Source organism: Oryctolagus cuniculus, chromosome 6 (assembly GCF_051225735.1).
Source record: "Oryctolagus cuniculus isolate XC-2025 breed Fujian yellow rabbit chromosome 6, ASM5122573v1, whole genome shotgun sequence".
Classification (NCBI taxonomy): domain Eukaryota; kingdom Metazoa; phylum Chordata; class Mammalia; order Lagomorpha; family Leporidae; genus Oryctolagus; species Oryctolagus cuniculus.
In genome coordinates this window covers 61,244,214-61,264,693 of record NC_142872.1, presented here as the reverse complement: position 1 = coordinate 61,264,693, position 20,480 = coordinate 61,244,214, and the positions used below count along the sequence as shown (strand labels likewise).

Sequence of the window (20,480 nt, the reverse complement as noted above, 5' to 3'; positions counted from 1 at the left end):
TTTCTCTGTGTGTGTACACCCTTCAAACCAATACTGAAAATAGATTTAAATATTTTTAATCATAAAATAAATTCAATTCACACTCAGCCTGAGTCCTCTTGTGTTTCACCTCTCCTTTACCTTTGATCACCAGGAAGCTCAGGGCCAAATTTATAATCCACCTTTAGAAACCATGGCTCGGGGTGGGCGCTGTGGTGCAGAGGGTTAAGCCACCACTTGGGATACCCACATCCCATACCAGAGTGCCTGGATTCAAGTCCAGCCTCTCCTTCCAATTCAGCTCCCTGCTAATGCACCCTGGGAGGCAGCAGGTGATGGCCCAAGGACTTGGGCTCCTGCCACCCACATGACTTGGATAGAGTTCCTTTGCTCCTGGCTTCACCTTGCCCGGCCCTGGCTGTTGCAGGCATTTGGGGAGTAAACCAGCTCTCTCTCTCTCTCCCTTCCCCTGTCTGTGTATGTGTGTGTGCATGCGTGTGTGTGTGTGTGTGTGTCACTCTGCCTTCAAACACACATCATAAAAACAAAGAAGCTGTGGCTTGCCCTTGTTTCTAATCCCCCCTGACATCCTGATGTGTGCACACTGCCTTGCTGGGCTCCATGTGGTCACTCCAGTGCACCCTGAGTGCGGGGATGGACCCATGCATGTTCCATCCCTTCCTGCACTGCGTGGAGACGGCAGAGCCAGGAAGAGCATCTGGCCCAGAGTATGAGAAAGACCAGACTGAGCATAGGAAAGCAAACATCCTGTTGCTTCTTTGCATTTTCACATGGCTTGCTTTTTATACTTTTGGTAGATCGTGGCTTTCTGAAAATATTTGGGTATAAATCATTGACACGTGGTGTTTGTATAGCACTTGCCTATTTTAGTCTAAAAAAATAAACTTCCTGTGTGCTTATAGCTTGGGTGTACATGAACCCCACCCACCTCTCAAATAAGAACTTCAGGCCACTTACCTGAGAAGCTCAGAAGCCAACCCCCACTGCTTCCCCACTCACAGCTGCTGGCAACATTTGGAACAAGTGGATGGCAAGTCACAGGCCGAGGCCAGCACCCCCCTGGCCTCCCATCACTGCCACCTCCAGCTAGTGCGTCTTGCTTTCAGTACTGTTCCATACTAGGGGTGATGAGAAACACTCTAGATTTCATCTTTTATTTTTTGAAAGGCATGGACAGACAGACAGAGAGAGAAGTTGGAAGAGGTCACTCATATGCTGGTTCATAACCCAAATGCCTTCAGTGATCAATGAACCAGGCCCAAGCCAGGAGCTGGGAGCTCAATCCTAGCCTTGTACACTGGCGACACGGACTCAAGCACTTGAGCCATCACTCGCTGCCTCCTAGGAGATTCATGAACAGGAATCAGGAATCAGGCATGGAGCTGGGACTCAGCCCCAGGCATTCTGATAAGGGATGCGGTGTCCCAAGGGGGATCTTAACCACTGGGCCACACAACTGCCTGAGATGTCTTTTATGAGAAACTAGCACTGAGCCAGTGCCGTGGCTCAATAGGCTAATCCTATTGTGGCGCTGGCACACCAGGTTCTAGTCCCGATCGGGGCGCCGGATTCTGTCCCAGTTGCCCCTCTTCCAGCCAGCTCTCTGCTGTGGCCCGGGAGTGCAGTGGAGGATGGCCCAAGTCCTTGAGCCCTGCACCCGCATGGGAGACCAGGAAAAGCACCTGGCTCCTGGCTTCAGATCAGTGTGATGCACCGGCCGTGGTGGCCATTGGAGGGTGAGCCAACGGCAAAAAGGAAGACCTTTCTCTCTGTCCCTCTCTCACTGTCCACTCTGCCTGTCAAAAATTTAAAAAAAAAAAAAGAAAGAAAGAAAGAAACTAGCACTGTCAGCCCTCCACAGTGGAGGGGCCACCTCCGTGGACTCAAGCAACCTCTGATGGAAACTGTCCAGAAAAGGGAAACCTCTGTGTCCTGAACGCATGGAGACGTCTTCCTCCCCATGTTCCAGCAAGCACAACCGGGTGTCGAGCACTTACACGGGGTCACACTGCGTCGGGTCTCATAAGGTCTGAAGATCAAAGCAAACCGTAGGATGTGCATAGAAGCATTCTACTCTAGAATGTTCTGCAGAATGGACTTGGGCGTCTGCAGGTTCTGGTGTCCCCAAGGGGTCCTGGAGCCCACCCTGCCACCCCCACCACCACAGGCCAGGGGTCAACCATTTCCTTCCAGACACCAAGCTTGCTTCTCCCACTCACAACCTCGTCTGATGCTGGGTAGAGAGAGTTCTCTCCGTTTTTCCAGCAAGATCGTCAAGACCCAGAGGGTGAAGATGTTTAAGTCTGCCTTTTGATCACCCTCCAGGCCCTCAGTAAGGGACTGGAAAGCTGGGCCACGACAGTCAGAATTCAAGGCGCTCTGGAGAAGCAGGTTAAGATCTAGGAGATTAGATTGCGGGGTGTCTCTGCAACCCTCAGCCCCTTCCTTCTCCATGCAGCTCCCCTCTTTCATTCTGAAGACGTTCCTTCTACTCACCACATCCTTGCCTCCCCACAGAAACCGTCCCCCGGCCTAGTCACCCCAGACCGCCAAGCACTTCCTCTCTCCCATGCCCAGACCACTCCACCCTGCCCCTCCTGACTTCCCTCACTCTGCATCCTTTATATCTTTTGCTGCAAGCTACAGGGCCCATTTCAGGGACACAGGTGTGACCACTGGGGTCCACTGGAGCCAGAGGTGTGTGATCAACCAATTAAAGGGAAAGGGCCCATGACAGCCCTCCTCTTGGAGACCTGCATCGTTAAGACAGACCCCAGGCAAGCCCAGGCAGGTCGGCCCACGTGAGTAAGTCACTCACCCCGGAAAGGGCAGCAAGCAGGAGGTAGGGGACACTCCGTGGTCCCCCTCTCTGCCTGCCTTAAGCCCAACTCTATGTCCTCCACCACGTCCCCACCCATCTTTAAATATCACCCGGCCCAGGACAGGAGACAGAGCTGTCACTTACGGAGCATGAGCCAAGGATGGGTTTGGAGGTCACAGCTGCCTGGGGGCCAACCCCAGAGTAACTGTCCTCCCTGTGCCATCTGGGGCCAAGCTGGCCCAGACCCAACAGCTGACCAGTCCCGCTTCCAACGGGGAATTCGGCCACTGGCCTCACCCCCACCCAAGCCCAGAGGCTCCACCAGTTGTCTGAGCCTCCTGGTTTCCTTGCCTGGTCCCCAGCAGGCTAGCAGTCAAACTCCCCCACCCCCTAGTGGAGAGAGGGCGGCCATGCGCCTTGCAGCCCAGCTCCCAGCCTCCACCAGCTGCAAGCCATCCTCAGGAGGGACCTCCAAGCAGAAGAAGGGGGGGGGTCCCCAAGCCCTCCTGAGCGGGTTACACATCCTTCACTCCAAGTTTGGCCGGCCCACTTATCCACACCACACCAAGTCTTAGATTGTGAGGGGTCAAACAGGCGAATGAAAATGGGAAAACAGGCCGGCGCCCCAGCTCACTAGGCTAATCCTCCGCCTAGCGGCGCCGGCACACCGGGTTCTAGTCCCGGTCGGGGCGCCGGATTCTGTCCCGGTTGCCCCTCTTCCAGGCCAGCCCTCTGCTGTGGCCAGGGAGTGCAGTGGAGGATGGCCCAGGTGCTTGGGCCCTGCACCCCATGGGAGACCAGGAAAAGCACCTGGCTCCTGGCTCCTGCCATCGGATCAGTGCAGTGCGCCGGCCGCAGCGCGCCGGCTGCGGCGGCCATTGGGGGGTGAACCAACGGCAAAGGAAGACCTTTTTCTCTGTCTCTCTCTCTCACTGTCCACTCTGCCTGTCAAAAAAAAAAAAAAAAAAAAATGGGAAAACCGTGTGTGTGTGTGTGTGTGTGTGTGCACTTGTTCTGCCACAGTGAGCATGGGCAGTGCAGGAGACCAGACACCAGTTTATGGATTATCTTCCATTACCACGCAGGTGTGTGGCCTGGACTGCCTTGGACAAGCCAGCCAGCCAACCCCAGCATCTCCCACTGGAGTGAAAGCACCTGCTCCAAAGGCTGCTGTCACTCTGTTCTGCGGATGGAACAGCCCAAGGGCCCTGAGGAAGCAGGTGTCACAGGCCCAGCAGGGAGTTGACCAGCCACCCCCCACCCCATCGCTAAAGCTTAGCCTTGAACATTGCTCAACACATAAGGATCTGTGTCTTTGCTTCTTTGCTTGGGGGCATAGCATTGTTTCCAGCTTATTAATTGCTTTTTTGGTTGATTGAAACTAATAGGAGAAAATCTGTTCCCATGAATCCCCTAGCTGGATGGACCTCTATGCCCAGTGATATGCTCTGAAGTTTGATTTCCAGGAAAGGTGTCTGGGAAGGACTGTCCCGAGATGCAGCTGGCCTCAGGTCAGGGTGACAGAGAACCATCAGACAGGAAAAGATCACACTGGGTATTATCCAGGTCACCTGGGCCTTCAGCACACATCAGTCTGTGTGTGAGAATGGAAAAGTAAGTACGTTCCCCAGGCCTGCCCGTCTAGAAACCTGCCCAGCAGTGAGGGGGGAGGAGGGAGGACAGCAGAGGGGCAGGTGCACGGCTCACAGTGCATGGGCTCCATGCCCTGCATCCGGCTCCTGACTCCAGCTTCCTGCTAATGCAAGGCCTCAGAAACAGCAGTGACAGCTCAAGGAGTTGGATCCCTGCCACCTATGTGGCAGACCTGGACTGAGTTCCCAGCTCCCGGTGCCACTGGCCCAGTCCCCACTGTGATAGGCATTTGTGGCATAAACCATCAGATGGGAGTTTCTCTCTCTCTCTCTCTCTCTCTCTCTCTCTCTCTCTCTCTGCCTTTCTCTCTCCAACAAATAAACTATATTAAACTAAAATTTAAAACAATTTTGAAGTATAGTACAGGTTGAGCATCCTTAATGTAGAAATCCAAAAACTAAATTGTCCCCAAATCCCAAACTTTTTGAGCACTGATATGCTACAAGTGGAAAATTTCCACACCTGACCTCACATGATGAGTCACAGTCAAAATGCAGGTGCACTGAAAATACTGGGTAAAATGACCTTCAGGCTACATGAAGAAGGTGCCACTGACACATAAACAAATTGTGTGTTTAAGCTTAGGCCTCATCCTGAAGAGATATCATTATGTACGTGCAAATACTCCCAAATCTGACACATTTCAAGTCCCAATTCTTTTGAATAAGGGATATTTCAACCTGTACTACTATTTGCCCTGATAGAGGAATAAATTACATAGTGGAGCAGCTCAGAGGAGGTGGTATTTGACTTGAGTCTTAAGCAATGAGTAGGGGGAAAAAAAATCTTCTCCTGAGAGATTTTTCTAGAAACACCTCTATCCCGCTACAGTAGTCCATCATCTGTGTGCACCCAGAGCTCCAACCAAGCCAAGCCAAGCTGAAGCCTTGGCTCCCACTCAGCTCTGAGCTAGGGATCTGCAGAGGGGGCTGCTGGCTCCCATTCTACCAACGCATAGTCTGCCTGGGTCAGGGAGAGTGATGGGGGCCAGTACTAGGTCCAGTAGCAAGAGCAGAGATGGCCTGCAGGAGATATACGCAGCTCATGTATTTCTTTGGACTTCTAGAATATGTTTGACAATTTTAATTAGTACCATCCATGAAACACTGGAATACTCCCCCATAAAAATCATTCCAAGAGTTTTCTCTTCTTTTAAAAAATTAGAAGTTCTGGTGTTAGTGAGCCCTGACATGGTAACTCCAGGTGGAGCCTAGGTGCGAGCTGCCGCCACCAGATGCAGCACGTACCGTTAGCTTTGGCTGTGCACAAAATCACCCCAGCACTTAAAGGCTTAGAACAACAATCGTTGGCGATGGCATTTTTTAATTTACTTTATAATCATAGGCTTACTGCTCCACTAAATCAAAAGTGCCACAATTTCAGTGAGAAAGAGCACTGTTGGCTGGCACCGCGGCTCAATAGGCTAATCCTCTGCCTGAGGCACCGGCACCCCGGGTTCTAGTCCTGGTTGGGGCACCGGATTCTGTCCCAGTTGCTCCTCTTCCAGTCCAGCTCTCTGCTGTGGCCCGGGAGTGCAGTGGAGGATGGCCCAAGTCCTTGGGCCCTGTACCCACATGGGAGACCAGGAGAAGCACCTGGCTCCTGGCTTCGGATCAGCGCAGTGCGCCGGCTGCAGCTCGCCGGCCGCAGCGGCCATTGTGGGGTGAACCAACGGAAAAGGAAGACCTTTCTCTCTGTCTCTCTCTCACTGTCCACTCTGCCTGTCAAAAAAAAAAAAAAAAGAAAGAAAGAAAGAGCACTGTCCAACAGCAACATAGACAAGGGCTAGAAACAAGAATCAAACCCCAAGATGGCAATTCCATTCATTTATATATGAAGGGGGAGTGGTCTCTGCACTCTAAATATTAGCAACCACAAGTCAGAGGAAACATGTGACATTTGTCTTTTGGGATCTGGCTTATTTCACAAAGCATGACGGTCTCCAGTTGCATCCATTAAGCCTATGACTATAAAACTCTGTTATCACAAAAGTTTAAAAAGAAAAAGAAAGGAAAGAGGAGAAAGGGAAGGATGGGGAAGAGAGAGGGGGAGGGACGGAAGCATCATTACTTTCTTAAAATTGGATCTGTGAACTACTTGAAATCTGTTCTCTTTATATTAATGAAAGATTTTAAAAACAACGATCATTGATGAGCTACAATTCCGGGTGTGAGCAGGTTGCCTGTTTTCCACCTCTCTCACCTCAGCTCCCTCACACGGCTACTGGAAGAGAAACCTCAATTCTCCTCCAAGCAGGCCAGCTCAGGCTGCTTCACCCGGCGCCCTCCATCCGCGCCGGATGGGACAACTTCTACCAGAACTAACTGGCAGCACCTGTTACAAGAACAAACGATGCCCCTCCCCCTCCGCCCATGAGAACTGCTGGGTTTTTATTCCCCGGGGTGCAAGATTGTCTGAAGCCAATAAATATCTTCAAAAAGGATAGAATAATCCATACACTAAAATATACATGGCAGCCAAGTGCAAGTCATCCCCTATAAAGCACAGCAGGAAAGCAGGAAGGCTCAACTTAGGAAATTTCGACTTTATCGTGGTGCAAAAGCAATACACGCCAGATTTTGATGTTTTCCCAGGCTAGCAATAATGCAGCAAGATACACTCTCGCCATGCTGGGCAGCAACAGTGCCCGTTCCCATGCAATCCTGAGGGTGAACAGCCCACATGCCACATTGTGCCAGGTTGCTAAGCTATAATTTTTCAGTGGGTTATGTGTGCTAAGTGCTTTTTCAACTAAGGATATTTTCAGTTTATGAAGGGCTCATTGAAATTTTGAACTTATGATGACAACACCTTCGTTATATAGAACAGTGTCTTTATCCTCAATAAAAAAATTAATCTACTAAGCCTACTTAAGACTTAATTTCTGGGGGCTGGCGCTGTGGTGTAGCGGGTAAAGCCACCGCTTGCAGTGCCGGCATCCCATATGGGCGCTGGTTCAAGACCCGGCTGCTCCACTTCCTATCCAGCTCTCTGCTATGGCCTGGGAAAGCAGTAGAAGATGGCCCAAGTCCTTGGGCCCCTGCACCTAATGGGAAACCTGGAAGAGGCTCCTGGATCCTGGCTTTGGATCAGCACAGCTCTGACTGTTGCAGCCAATTAGGGAGTAATCCAGTGTATGGAAGATCTCTCTCTCTCTCTCTCTCTCTCTGCCTCTCCTCTCTCTCTCTACCTCTCCTTCTCTCTGTGTGTTACTTTGACTTTCAAATAAAATAAACAAATCTTTAAAAAAATTTTTCAAAAATTAAAAAAAGACTTAACTTCTAAGTTACCGGAAAATGCTGCGGATAAGGGAACAGCTAAGGCAACACCAGAAAGGAAGAAACACTCAAATGTACATCTCAGGTGGCCCAAGTCCCTTATCATAGTCATTTTCTAAAAAGCAGTAGACAGTTAGACGGTTCTAGAATAAGAGAGACTAAAACAGTATATCAAGTAAATGCAATGCAAGAAACATTCTAATCCATACAAAAATTAAAATCTCAGACTTAAAAAAAAATATTTGGAGGCGGGCCAGCATTGTGGCACAGCAGGTTAAGCCACTGCCTGTGACGCTGGCATCACATATGAGCAATTGTTCAAGTCCCAGCTGTTCTGCTTCCAATCCAGTTTCCTGCTAGGAAAGCAATGGATGCTGGTCCAAGTGCTGGGGCCCCTGCACCAACGTGGGAGACCCAGCTGAAGTTCCAGCTTAAACCTGGCCCAGCCCTGGCTGTTGCAGCCATTAGGGAGAGTGAACCAAAAGGTAGAAGCGCGCTCTCTCTCTCTCTCCCCTCTCAAATAAATAAATAAATCTGTTTTTTAAATATTTTGGAGGATAATTAGGGAAACTATTACATGGATTGAGTATTGGATGATGTTAGGAAATCACTGTTTCTTGGGCATGATGATGATATGGTGCAGATATAGAAGATTCTTAATTTAGGATTCACTTGCTGAAGTATTTACAGCTTGTGCCAGTTATTAGAACAATGTTGTCCTGCACACCCTGTCACCCCTGCACACAGTCAACCCTTCAAATTGCAGGTCCCAAGTCCACAGATTCAACCAAACTCAGATCCAACTAACTGCAGTGTGAAAACATTTTTTGAGTCTGTACTGAACACGGACAGACTTTTTTCCTGTTGTTATTCCCTGAACAACAATTTACACCGCACTAGCACTAACAGGTATCATAAAGTCAACTAGAGATGATTCAAAGTCTACGGGAGGATGTACACAGGTTTTATGCAAACTCCATGTCATTCTGTATAAGGAACTTGAGCGGCCATGAACTGCAGGATCTGCAGAGTGTCCTGGGCAACCAATGCCCAGCCCGCACATGAGGACAACTGTACTATGCTGGGTCACTCTGCAAATCGGATGCTAGGCTCTGCCAAACGTGGGAGCTTGCAGGAAACTGCAAGGCTGGAGGGTGGGAGGAGAGGAAGTGACACGCTTCTTCCTGTCTACTTCCGGTTGTCACCCAGAAGTGCTTCTTCACCCTGGCAGCAGACGATCTCTCATGGAGCAGCCCCTGAATCTAGCCCCTTTCGCAGAGGTCTGGATCCCTGCCCTTCAGCTTGGAGACCAGCACCAGCTGAGCATCCTCTGAGCTCCTGGGAGTGAGTTCAGCACAGTGGGGGTCCTCCTCTAAGTTTCTTTTTTTTTTTTTTTTTTTTTTGGATTGATTGATTTATTTGAAAGTCAGAGTTACACAGAGAGAGGAGAGGCAGAGAGAGAGAGAGAGAGAGAGAGAGAGAGAGAGAGAGAGAGGTCTTCCATCCAATGGTTCACTCCCCACATGGCCGCAACGGCCAGAGCTGCGCCAATCCAAAGCCAGGAGCCAGGAGCTTCCTCCAGGTCTTCCATGTAGGTGCAGGGGCCCAAGAACCTGGGCCATCTTCTACTGCTTTCCCAGGCCATAGCAGAGAGCTGGATTGGAAGTGGAGCAGCCAGGACTCAAACCGGCGCCCATATGGGATGCCGGTGCTTTAGGCCAGGGCATTAATCTACTACGCCAGAGCGCTGCCCCCCACCCCCCAAGTTTCTAGTGTTGGTAATTCTAACCTCTCACTTATTTCTCCCAGCCCTAGGACGGTAACTTTTTCCTAAAAACTGCTTCTGCCATGAATCCTTAGAGTTGTTTTTTTCACTCCTTCAGCTACCAAGTTAATAACTATACACCTGACTAACACACCGTTACAGCCGGATTCTCGGTTTTGCTTTCTGACTTCTCAGTTACCTGCAGTCAATCACAATCCAAAAGTATTAACATTTGCCTGACTCTTTCAAGAGAGAGACCACATTCACATAACCTTTTTTAAAAAAGATTTATTTTATTTATTTGAAAGTTACAGAGAGAGGGATCTTCTATCTGCTGGTTCACTCCCCAGATGGCTGCAACAGCCGGAGCTGTGCTGATCCAAAGCCAGGAGCCAGGAGCTTCTTCCAGGTCTCCCACATGGGTGCAGGGGCCCAAGGACTTGGGCATCTTCTACTGCTTTCCCAGGCCACAGCAGAGAGCTGGACTGGAAGAGGAGCAGTCAGGACTAGAACTGGCGCCCATATGGGATGCTGGAGCCTCAGGCCAGGGCTTTAACCTGCTGTGCCACAGTGCCGGCCCCACTCACATAACTTTTTTACAGTCTATTGTTGTAACTGTTCTATTTTATTATTATTTATTGCTGTTCATCTCTTGTTGTGCCTAAGAAGTTAAAGTTCATCATAAGTGTGAATAGATAGCTTCTTCTACTTCCCCCAGAGAGAAGACACATGGAGAGATGCTCGGCTTCACTTACAATCAGGACAATGACATTAAGACAACATGACATAATTTTTCACCCCCTTGGGCTATGTAAAACCTAAATGTTTGATAATGTGAAGCGTCTAGAAGCAGGAGTGTTCTCAGGTCCTGTTTGTTGGCATCCAAGTAGGTGGAACCATCGCAGAGAATAAATTGGCAATGTCAAGTAGAATGTCAAGTAGAATTGTCATTGTCATGTCTCTTCTGTCTTCTGTTCTTATGGACCATCCCTATGGAACACCTTATGATCAAGAAATTCTTTTCATCAGTCACTCTGGGGGAAGATATTCCTTGCACAAATGCACAGAGAACGTATACCAGGATGTTCATTGACGGTTGCTTGAAACAGGGACAAACTGGAAGCAATCTAAATGTCCATCAACTGGACAACAGATAAATAAAGGACTAGAAGCCATTCTGTGAAATTCCAGGAAGTAATTAAAAATAATATAGAAGGTATAAGAAACAAGATCCAGGAGCAATGAGCATGCAGTTTTGGTCTTTGATGTTGGACTTGGTCCCTCATAAAAGAAACCAGTGCTCCTTGGAGAGGGGCTGGTTACAGGACTGAAGCAAGGTAGGTGTAAGATGAGTCTGAACTGGATAAAGAAATTATGCAATATGTACTCTATAGAATACTATACAGCAGTAAAAAAGAAATTAAATCCGGTCATTTGCAACAAAATGGAGGAATCTGGAAAACATCATGCTGAATGAAATAAGCCAGTCCCAAAGGGAGAAATATCATATGTTCTCCCTGATTGGTGACATCTAACTGAGCACCTAAAGGGAAACCTATAGAAGTGAAACTCACACGATGAGAAACAATGACTTAATCAGCCCTTGTCCTGACTGTCGAGGAACAACTTACTATTTTATTATTTTTAGTATTTTCTTTTTCTACTTAATACCATTGGTTGAACTCTTTAATTAATACACAATTATTCTTAGGTGTTTAAATTTAACTGAAAATTGATCCCTAAAGGGAGGAGACGTACAGTTTGGCACACGCTCACTCGGACTTACCCCTAATGGTAGAGCTAGAAACATGCCATGGGATTCCAAATCCCATTAAGTTGGCATGTACCAATGCCATCTTACTAGTTAAAGTGATCAGTTTAAGTTCATAATTGATCATAAAGATAGGATTAAGAGTCAAAGGGATCACATAAACAAGACCAGAGTCTGCTAATAATAACTGATAGAATTAAAAAGGAGAGAACAATCCAACATGGGAAGCGGGATACACAGCAGACTCATAGAATGGCAGATGCCCTAGACAGCACTCTGGCCTCAGAATGAACCCTTCAGGCATTTGGATCCGGCTAAAAAGCCCATGAGTGTATTTCAGGCATGGAAAGCCAAGACAGTGTGGCAAAAAAAAAAAAAAAAAAAAAAAAAAAAAAAAAAAATTACCTAAATGAAAGATCTCTGTGAGTGAGATCCCAGCGGAAAGAATGGGCCATCAAAGAAAGAGGTACCTTTCTCTGGAGGGAGGAGAGAACTTCCACTTTGACTATGGCTTTGTCTAAATAAGATCGGAGTTGGCGAACTCAAGAGGCTTCCAGAGCATTGGCAGCTCATGACAAGAGCCTCGGGTGATTACTGATGTCATAAATAAGAGTGTCAATTGTTAAATCAACAACGGGAGTCACTGTGCACTTATTTCCCATGTAGGATCTCTGTCCTTAATGTGTTGTACTATGTGAATTAACGGTAAAACTACTACTAAAAGAGTACTCTAAACTTTGTGTGGGTGCAGTCTGTTGAAATCTTTACTTACTATATACTAAGTTGATCTTCTGTATATAAAGATAATTAAAAATGAATCTTAATGAAGAATGGGATGCTAAAGGGAGTAGGAGATGGGATGATTTGCGGGTGGGAGGGTGGTTATGGGGGGGAAACCACTATAATCCAAAAGTTGTACTTTCGAAATTTATATTTATTAAATAAAAATTTATAAAAAAAAAAAAAAACAAGATGAGCCTGAAATGTTTTGTAACATGAGAAAGTAAAGTTCTAGACAAATGATGGAGCTATATATCACAAGGACATAAGAAGGAGCTCCCATTGGCCAAAGAGTGGGCAAGTAACAAAAAAAATTAATAATAATAATAATAAAAGATGATACAACAACTGGTCCTTAGTATCCATGAGTTCCACATCTGCAGATTCAACCAGCTATAGATTGGAAATAGTCCCAGAACTTGTACCTGAGCTGAATATGCAGCCTTTTTTTCTGTCATTATTTCCCAAGAAATACAGAATAACAACAGGGTTTTTTTTTTCAGTATATATCTTGTTATTATTTATCAGTTATTTATCTTGTTAGGTATTGTAAGTCACCTAGATATGACTTAAAGTACGTGGGAGGATACATGTATGTTCTATGCAACTACAACACCATTTCAGACTCGAGCATCCATGGAATTTTGGTATCTGCAGAGGTTCCCAAAATCAATCCCCTACCAGGATACAGGGGGATAGCTGTAATAGCTTACAGACCACTGAAAAATTGGAATGTGTGAGCCCATAATAACCACATAAATACAAGGAGACTTCATTAAATTCTAGGAAAATGGAATTAAAAAGATAATGAGGGGGTTGGCATTTTGGCATAATTGGGTTAAGCCATTGCCTGTGACGCCAACATTCCCTATGGATGCAGGCTCTTCAAGTCTCAGCTGCTCCACTTTCCATCCAGCTCCCTGCTAATGCGCCTGGAAAAGCATCAGAAGGTAGCCTACATATGAGACCCAGATGAATCTCCTGGCTCCTGGCTTCAGCCTTGGTCATTGTGGTCATTTGGAGAGGGAACCAGCAGATGGAAGATCTCTCTCTGTCTCTCTCCCTCTCTTTCTCTCTGTAACTCTGCCTTTCAAATAATAGTAATAATAATAATAATAATAATAATAAAGATAATGTGCCCTAGAGATAGGGGAGAAGGAAGAACTCCAACTTACAGCTGAATGCCAATCCCATGGTATACCTGGAGGAATTGTGACAACTAGGAAATCCTCATTTTGTAACCATCATGGTTAAGGTTGGTTCAGGCAAGAACCATCAATGGAAGCTAATTCTGGGTACAGATGTTAGTAAGGAGCAAGCTATTTGCAAGGCTTTTGTTTTCTTTCAACAGACTGTGTATTAGTTGCGAGAATCAAAAATAGTAACTACGTAGGAGATAAGTCAGCAACACCTTGACCAGGGCATCAAAATTAGCATTGCCAATGAAGAGCCCAGGGACAGGATGAGTGTGGGAACATGGTACCTGAGATGGACACATTACCTCTGGAATATTCTAGCTGAATCCAATTGCCAATCTAATCATGAGAGAACATCAGAAAACTGCAAATCAGAGAATGTCAGCTACATTAAAAGTGACTATATGCTTTGAAATGTCAATGTCATAAAATACAAAAACTAAAAAATGTCCCATAGGAACAGAAGACATAAGAGACATGACAATGAAATGTGATATCTAATCTCAGAATCCTGATGAGAGACAGAAACACTAGGAAGGACATTTTTCATTTCATTGACAAAAACAAAACCTAGATGATAGATTAAAATCAAAGCAGCATATCAACATTAGATTTAGCAAACCTGATAACAATGGTGGTTACTTAAATATCCTTACTTTATTCTTTAGTGAAGGATTTCAGGGCAGTGGGACATGGTGCATGTCACTGATTCTCAAATGATTCAGAAAAGAAAATTAAAATGCACAGAGTACATATTATACACAGTCATACACTATATGCGGGTACTTCAAAATGTTCCTGGAAAATGGAATAAAAAGATAAGTTTATTTTGCTGCAAAAAGTTTTGAAATTCATGCATACTTTTGTCATTATGGCTATTTTCCCCGGAAGTCTTTGAAGACCTCTCATATGCATTGATTTCAAAAGTGTTTTGCATCAAAATAAACTTACCTCTTCATTCAATTTTCCAGAAACTTCTCAGAGTACCTTCATACAACAATAGGGCAAAATACGAAGTCTGGAGAAAGGGTACTTGAAGACTCTTTTAACCATTCTTCTTGTAACTTTTCTGCTGCAAAAGAAATTGCTTCAAAATAGAAAGTTGGGAACAAAAAGGAGATGTAGCTAAATGTGCCAGCATGGAGAGAGCTCCCAAACACAACACTGAATGAAGGAAAACACCAGCAAGGCAATTCATTCCTTGCAATGGCTCCCACTTGCACATAAGCAGTACACAGAGAAAGGTCTGGAGAAACACACACCGAATTGTGCTTATGTGGTTCAGGAGACCAGCACAGTAACTATCTAAGATATCTTTTTGTGTTTACAAGAAGAATGTATGATGAGTTGCTCATTCAATTAGAAACCAGTGACAAGGAACACAGCTCAGGTTTGTTTGCTGAGTCAGCACGCATTTGCCTAGGAGAGCCCACTCTAGCACCCGGCAGTCTCAGAAACCACCGGGGATTGGGGGTTTGGGAAAAGGCAGCAATGTGGAATGTTTGGAAGGACCCCGGCTCCAGAGTTAGGCACACCAGGTTTGAACTCCGAAGCCAGAGGCGAATCTCGCTGCACCTCAGTCTCCTTATCTACACAGAGAGAGAGCAGTGAGCATTAGGCCTGCCGCCGGTCATTTGTGAGCACCTTGAGCAGCACACACATAAACCAACTGCTTAGCCCACCTTGGGGCTGACGTCGGTATCTAGGTGGGATCTTTAAAGAGCCCCTTGAGGGGGCCAGCGCCATGGCTCACTAGGTTAATCCTCCGCCTGCGGCACTGGCATCCCATATGGATGCCAGGTTCTAGTCCCGGTTGCTCCTCTTCCACTCCAGTTCTCTGCTGTGGCCTGGAAAGGCAGTGAAGGATGGCCCAAGGTGCTTGGGCCCTGCACCTGCATGGGAGACCAAGAGGAGGCACCTGGCTCCTGGCTTCAGATCAGTACAGCGCCAGCCATAGCAGCCATTTGGGGGATGAACCAACGGAAGGAAGACCTTTCTCTCTGTCTCTCTCTCTCTCACTATCTATAACTCTACCTGTCAAGTAAATTAAAAAAAAAAAAAAAAGAGCTCCTGGAAACTGCCTACTATGAAACATGTTATAAATGAATTTTGAAATATTTTTGCAGCAACATACTTCATTTTTCCACACATCCTTTAAGTACTTTCATACTTAATACTATTCATTCTACCTCTTTTTGTTGACTTGCTTACACTGCACTCATTCCCTATATGTCCATGGTTTGTTTTTTTTTTTTTTTTTTTTCTGCAAGGCAGAGAAAAGAGAGGTAGAAGGGGGACAGCACTTCCACCCTGCCTGCAACAGCCAGAGATGAGCTGGGCCGAAGCCAGGAGATGGAAATTCCATCCAAGTCTCTTGCGTGGGTGGCAGAAACCCAACTGCCAAAGCAGTCACTGCCACCTCCCAGGGTCTGCACAAGCAGGAAGCTGGAATCAGGAGCCAGAGGCGGGAATTGAACCCAGCTACTCCAGTGCAGGAGACGAGCATCTTCATTGCTAGGCCAAACGCCCACTCTCCTCCCACAGGCTTTTAAGGAAGCACCCTGGCCGGCGCCGCGGCTCACTAGGCTAATCCTCCGCCTAGCGGCGCTGGCACACCGGGTTCTAGTCCCGGTCGGGGTGCCAGATTCTGTCCCGGTTGCCCCTCTTCCAGGCCAGCTCTCTGCTGGGGCCCGGGAGTGCAGTGGAGGATGGCCCAAGTGCTTGGGCCCTGCACCCCACGGGAGACCAGGAGAAGTACCTGGCTCCTGCGATCGGATCAGTGCGGTGCGCCGGCCACAGCGCGCCGGCCGCGGCAGCCATTGGAGGGTGAACCAACGGCAAAGGAAGACCTTTCTCTCTGTCTCTCTCTCTCACTGTCCACTCTGCCTGTCAAAAAAAAAAAAAAAAAAAAAAGGAAGCACCCATCCTTTATTTACCTCTTTGCCTCCAACTGTGCCTCACAGAACACTTTATACACCAGTGCCCAGCACACATGGGCTAGCAGAATCGAGAAATCTAGTTACAGAAAATCTGGGGCAACCAAGGCATGTGCTGCGAGGCCCAGGTTCACTCTGGAATTATGAATGCAGCTAAGCACGGTCTCTGTTATCGTCATGTAGAAATCCACAAGAGCCAAGATGACCAAGAGGTGACCGTGGCACCACACGTCCAGTGGAGGCACAGGAGAACCGTGAGCCAGCGTTCCTCTCACCAGCTCCTCTCTCACCCAGGAACATGGAAGCCTGAGGAGAGCGCTGCAAAGCCAAGAAAGGCAGGGTCTGGTGTCCTTATCGGTAAGCGCCCGCAGTCGGTAACGCCACTACCAAGCTCCTCTGAGCTCCCTCCTTCACCAAACTCAGGCACTCAGCTTTTCTTCTGACCCCGTGTTTGCCCCCAGTTTGCTACCAACAAATACCCAGAGAGAGTTTCCATTGCTTGCAGCCCTAGAACCTTGCCTAACTAACTGAGCAGAACAGTCTCGGCCGATCCCTTACTGGATTTATCAGGGAATACAGGACTGAAAAGCTGCCCTAGCAGCCTAACCTCATCATTTTAGGGGATTAGCGGACAGTGAGGTTAAGGACCTGCTATTTTGAAAAATTAAGCAACACAACTGATGTCCCTCAGCTTACAAGTGGCAGTCATGTGTCCCATCTGCCTCTGTTGACTTAGCTGCCCCCAACAACTTCCAGTGTCCAGTTTCCAGGTAGAATACAGGCAAAGTGCTCTGGCCAGAAGATCTCAACTGTGGCTATTTTTTCCTCCCTTCCCGTTGCCCAGACTGGCCCTCCACTGCCACTAGCCAAAGCTGCCCAAGGGTGCACGCATACTTTCAGCATTCCAACGGGCGTCTGCATCCCCAAAAATGCTCACAGCCTGACACTCATCCCACTCCTCCAGCTCTGTGGTCCCAAGGCTTCGGGGAGCTCCAAGTATGGTGTGCAGCGGTTCCCACTCCAGGGATCTCATCAGTGACTCACCGCGGATTGCCACACCAGGCCACGGACGTCCTACTTGTGAGTGTGGCCCCAGTGTGTTTCGTTTCCTCCCCAGAGCATGAGTTTATTCTGGGGAGAGATGCTTGGGGCACCTTCGCAGTAGCTAGCGAGCAGTACTTCCTTATATGCAGAACACAAAATCATCACATAAAAATCTGACCCAACTGCCAGTGTGGGCTTTAAAATAAACAAACTCACCCCTTAAGATGGCTTCTCTGAGCTGGCCAAGCCTGCACCTCGGAGTCCCGGGCTGCACTGGTGGTACAGAGCCTAGAAAAATCAGACTCCAGTGATTTTGGATTCTTTGGGGAACAGCTGGGGACCAAAGCACCCATTTTGCCCTACTGAGCCAAAGGCCTTCAGGTCACCCTCCACACATTCCAGATCTGTGCCCTTGAGAAGGCAGTGACAAAGTTCTAGTTCTTCCAGGCGGGGCTACCCAGGGTGCTCAGGGCAGGGGCAGGAGAGGAACCCAGCCTTGCCTGCTCTGTCCAAGGGCAGGCCCCCCCAGACCTGTCCTCACGCTCTTCCCCAGTGCTCTAGACATAGCTGGGTTCCCTGCTCATTTCAGGAGTTGTCCTCCAAACCCCGTCCACCTCTCCACTCACCAGCCTGAGCAAGGGAAGCTCATCCCCACCTTACCACACTCCTGGGGGCCGCAGGCCTCCCTCTGAGACCCACCAGTGCCTATTTCCAGTGCCTCTCCCCCACTAGCTGACGGTGGGCTCCTTGAGAGTTAGGCCTGGGCCTATTTACCTCTAAGACCCCTGAGGCCAGCCCAGCATCATGCCTTCAGCAGCCGATTAACAAAAAGAAGACAGCCAAGGCAAGAGGAGGGCCACAGGCGCGAGAGCCACAGCTCCTGCCCAGGAAGGAGCAGCTCCACCAAGATGTCATCCAGCTCTGCTCTTGCCAGAGTCACCAGGCCCAGGAAAGAGACGGCCTGACCTCACTCTCTGTGCCGCTCCCACAGCCAGCCCTTGCTACCGGGTGGGGACAAACAGTACCTTCATGAGGCTGTAGAATTAAAAATAGCTACCATACGATCCAGCCTTCTCACTACTGGGTACATATCCAAAGGAAATGAAATCAACATGTTCGAGAGACATCTGCACGCCCATGTTCACTGCAGAAGTATTCACAGCAGCCCAGATACGGGATCCACGGGGCCGTCCATCGACGAGTGGACAGACGGAGAAAATGGGAGATAGATCCACACCAGAATACCGTTCAGCCAAACAGAATGGAATAATCCTGGCATTTGTGGCAGTGTGGCTAAATCAGGAGGACATTGTGTTAAGTGAAATCAGCCAGGCACAGAAAGACAAACAGCGCATGATGTCTCTTACATGTGGAATCTAGAGAAGTTGATCTCATAGAAGTGGAGGGTGGAGTCGAGGTTATCAGAGACTGGGGAGGGGATGTGGGGAGAGGGGCAAACGGAGAGAAAGCTACGGTTAGGAGGAATCAATGCTGGGTTCTTGCACAGTAGGCTGACCAGAGTTAACAACAATGTATTGTGTGTTTCAAAATAACAAGAGGGAGGAATTTGGTTGTTCTCATCCCAAAGAAATGATAACTGCTTAAGTCAGTAGATATGGTCATTACCTTGATTTGATTATTACATAATGTACACTTCTATCAAAACATCACACTCTATCCCACAAATATATACTAGGATGTGTCTATCAAACTTTTTTTTTAACAAAAATTGACTTAGAGAATAGCATTTCAGATCAAGGCATCCACATGCAAGTTCAAATTCTGCCTCCATGACTCACTAACTGGATACACATGGGCAAGTTCACTTCTCAATGCCGGAATTTAAGAATCTGAGAAATGGGGTTAATTACAACACGACATCACAGAGTTGTTATTAAGAGAAATGAGTGAGATAATGTAAGTAAAATACGGCCTGTGGGCCATGTTAGCTCTTAACAAGATCAAAGGTCTACATGGTACAGAGACATAGCCTTAAATAATGTGGAATCGAGAAATTATTTTGTTCTCAGTTTTCTCTCAAACCCTCTCTTTTTTTTTTTTTTTTTTTTTTTTTTTTTTTTTTTTGACAGGTAGAGTTCTAGACAGTGAGAGAGAGAGACAGAGAGAAAGGTCTTCTTTCTGTTGATTCACTCCCCAAAAGGCCGCTACGGCCGGCACTGCACCAATCCGAAGCCAGGAGCCAGGTGCTTTCTCCTGGTCTCCCATGTGGGTGCAGGGGCCCAAATACTTGGGCCATCCTCCACTGCCTTCCCGGGCCACAGCAGAGAGCTGGACTGGAAGAGGGGCAACCGGGACTAGAACCCGGTGCCCATATGGGATGCTGGCACCGCAGGGGGAGGATTAACCAAGTGAGCCATGGCGCCAGCCCCCTCAAACCCTCTCTTTTATGTCATGGGAAAGTCACAGACGAATGCCCGAGGAGGTGACATCTCTATTACCTGCTGCTCTTCCTCCTTAGCAAAGAAAAGGATGCCTTGGGCTCACATCCTCAGCAGATGGAAGCTACATGCTGAAAGTAGTTTCGCCTTTGTTTTATTTACTGTTACGGTTTAATGGCAATTGACACTGGCCTTCTATTTATGATCATGATAGAAATTTTCCACTTCAGAGAAATCTGTTGGTGTTAAACGGTGAGTAGGTTCCAAGAAAAGCATGAAGTTACAGTGTAAGGACAGTCAGTCTTTTCTCTGTATCTGCAGGTTTCACATCCAGGGACTCAACCGGCCACAGATGGAAAATATTTGGAGGAAAAAAAATACAGCATCTGGGGGTGACGTTTGGCCTATTGGTTAAGATCCTGCTTGGGATGCCCGCATCCCATGTGGGAGTGCTTGCATTCAAGTCCCAGCTGCACTCCCAATTCCAGACTCCTGCTAATGCATACCTGGGGGCCACAGGTGGCAGCTCAAGTGGTCAAGTCCCTGCCTTCCACAAGAAAGGTCTGGATGGAGTTCCTGGCTCCTGGCCTCTGCCTGCCTCAGCCCTGGCCATTGCAGGCATTTGAGAAGCCAGCCAGCAGGTAAGAGATCTCTGTCTCTCTCCCTCCCTGTCTCTCTGCCTCTCAAATACACAAAATATTTTTTAAAAAAACAGCATTAGTACTGAATTCTTTTTTCTTGCTGTTATTCCCTAAACAATACAGTATAATGACTATTTACATAGCCTTCACATTGTGTTAGGTGTTACTGATTGTTTAAAAGTACACAGATGTGTGT

At 47.6% G+C, this 20,480-nt stretch overlaps 1 long non-coding RNA gene across 3 annotated transcripts in view; it reads right to left on the bottom strand.

Moving 5' to 3' along the window:
* LOC149126156 (uncharacterized) overlaps window positions 1-18,264 on the bottom strand; it is a 116,747-nt gene extending 98,483 nt beyond the window's left edge. For 2 of the 3 annotated variants that reach the window (XR_016236464.1, XR_016236466.1), the window contains exons 1-2: window positions 18,019-18,247; window positions 17,461-17,517 (exon numbers count right to left, since the gene is read on the bottom strand). This is a non-coding gene — a long non-coding RNA (uncharacterized LOC149126156). Of the gene's footprint in view, window positions 1-17,460; window positions 17,518-18,018 lie in introns of all 3 variants that reach the window. The other variant, XR_016236465.1, reaches the window with a different exon arrangement.
* Between the last annotated feature and the right edge of the window lie 2,216 nt (window positions 18,265-20,480).